Genomic DNA, 2,693 nt, shown 5'->3' with positions numbered 1-2,693 from the left:
CCCTACTCGCCGAGTCACACCACTGAGCCACCTCCTATAAGCACATCTGTAACACCTACGGGCAATGCTCACTCACTCGACTGAACAACTCGGCTCACTATGATGCAAAAACAGTGGCCACCAACCTGGGACGAGCTGCGGGCAGAAGCCTGGCTCCGAGCCTCCTAAGGCCTTTACAAAAGCCTGTGGTCAGGTGCTGGACCTTGAATGCAATAAACAGCACTTCTTCAGGCTGTTTAAACTTGCCTCGACTGTGTCAGCTCCACCCCTGAAGACCAGGAGCCTGCCCACAGAGCTCGACAACTCTCCAAGTTCATCTGCCAGGAAAGAAAGAAGGGTGGTTGTGGTGGGTGACTCCCTTCTCAGAGGAACAGAGGGCCCCATATGCAGACCAGACCTGAGCCATCGGGAAGTGTGCTGCCTTCCTGGGGCCCAGGTCAGGGACATAACCAGGAAACTCCCAAAGCTGGTTAGGCCCACTGATTACTTTCCACTACTCATAGTTCAGGCAGGTAGTGATGAAATTGTTCAGAGAAGCCTGAGAACTATGAAAAGAGATTTCAGGGGTTTAGGGCGTTTACTTGAAGGAGCAAGAGCTCAAGTCATTATTTGGTCCATACCTTCAGGGGAAAGTGCGGGACGTGGAACAGGCCTGGAAAGTACATGTATTGAATAAATGGCTCAGAGGCTGGTGTCAAACCAGAAACTTTGGGTTCTTTGACCATAGGGCAGTTTACTCAGCTCCTGGCCATGGAACCCACCTATCTCAAAGGGGGCAATGAATCCTAGCTTGGGATCAATCGGGGCTTATCAAAAGAACTTTATATTAGCTACGACAGGGGGAGGGGACAAAACAGGGCTTACAAGAAACGAGTGTAAAGGAACAGAGCTTGAACTGGGGGTGAGGCAGGTGACACAGCTGAAGTGCATGTACACCAACGCACGCAGCATGGGCAAGAAGCTGGAGGAGATGGAAGCGACTGTTTGTCAGGCGGACTATGACCTGGTTGCTATCACTGAAACTTGGTGGAACAGCTCCCATGACTGGAGTGCTGTGATGGATGGGTACAAGCTCTTCAGAAGGGATGGACGTGAAAGGAAGGGTGGTGGTGTGGCCCTTTATGTTAAAGACTGTTTTGAAGTTGAAGAGTTTGGGGATGCAAATTATAAAGTTGAGTGTTTGTGGGTAAGGATCAGGGGAAAGACCTGCAGGGGTGACATGTTGGTGGGGGTCTGTTACAGACAGCCTAATCAGGATGAAGAGATGGATGAGGCGTTCTACGAGCGGCTCGCAGAAGCTGCATGTTCACCAGCACTCATTCTCCTGGGAGACTTCAACTTCCCTGATATATGTGGGGAAAATAATATGGCACAAAGGAATATGTCCAAGAGGTTTCTGGAGTGTGTGGAAGATGCTTCCTTACACAGCTGGTACGTGAGCCTACCAGGGGTGATGCCATGCTAGACCTGCTCTTCACTAACAGTGAAGGACTGGTGGGTGATGTGAAGGCAGGGGACTGTCTTGGGCAGAGTGACCATGAAATGGTAGAGGTTTCTGTTCTTGGAGATGTCAGAAGGGTGAGCACAAAACTGCTGTCCTGAACTTCCAGAGGGCGGACTTTGACCTGTTCAGGACAATTGTTGCAGGGGTTTCTGGAGAGTTGCTCCTTAAGGGTAAAGGGGTCCAAGAAGCCTGGATGCTCCTTAAGGTGGAAATTTTAAAGGCACAAGAACAGGCTGTCCCTGAATGCTGCAAGGTGAGATGCAGGGGAAGAAGACCGGTGTGGACGACTGGTGTGGATCTATTGTTGAGACTCTGGAAGAAAAAGAGAGTCTATGTCCTCTGGAAGCAGGGACAAGCTACTTGGGGAACCTACAAGGAGGTTGCTTGGGTATGCAGGGAGGAAGTTAGGAAGGCTAAAGCCCAGCTTGAATTTAGATTGGCCATGGCTGTAAAAGAGAATATGAAATCTTTTTACAAATATATCAGTGGTAAGAGAAGAACCAAGGGAAGTGTCTACCCCTTACTTGAGGCAGTGGGGAATGTGACCACTGAGGATAAGGGGAAGGCTGAAGTCCTCAACGCGTTCTTTACATCGGCCTTTAATGGGCAGCACAGTTGTCCTCAGGGCACTCCATACACCAATCTGAAAGTCTGGGATGGAACGCGGAATACACCCACAGTGATTCAGGTGGAGACAGTTAAAGAGCTCCTCCTCCATCTGGACTGTCACAAGTCCATGGGACCAGACGGGCTCCACCCTCGGGTGCTGATGGAGCTGGTGGGGGGTAATTGCTGAGCCGCTCTCCACCATCTGCCAGCGCTCCTGGTTAACTGGAGAGGACCTAGAAGATTGGAGGCTTGCTCATGTGATTCCCATCTACAAGAAGCCCCATAAGGAGGATTTGAGGAACTACAGGCCTGTCAGCCTGACCTCGGTATCAGGTAAAGTTATGGAGCAAATCATCTTGGGTGATATCACATGGCATGTGCGTGGCATCCAGGGGATCAGGCCCAGCCAGCATGGATTCATGAAAGGCAGGTTGTACTTGACCAATGTCATCTCCTTCTGCAATTGGGTGACCAGAGTGGTAGATGAGGGTAAGGCAGTTGATGTAGTCTACCTGGACTTCAGCAAAGCCTTTGGCACGGTCTCTTACAGTATTCTCCTGAGGAAACTGGCTGCCCGTGG

Source organism: Coturnix japonica, chromosome 1 (assembly GCF_001577835.2).
Source record: "Coturnix japonica isolate 7356 chromosome 1, Coturnix japonica 2.1, whole genome shotgun sequence".
Taxonomy (NCBI): Eukaryota; Metazoa; Chordata; class Aves; order Galliformes; family Phasianidae; genus Coturnix; species Coturnix japonica.
Note: the sequence above shows the minus strand (reverse complement) of the source record.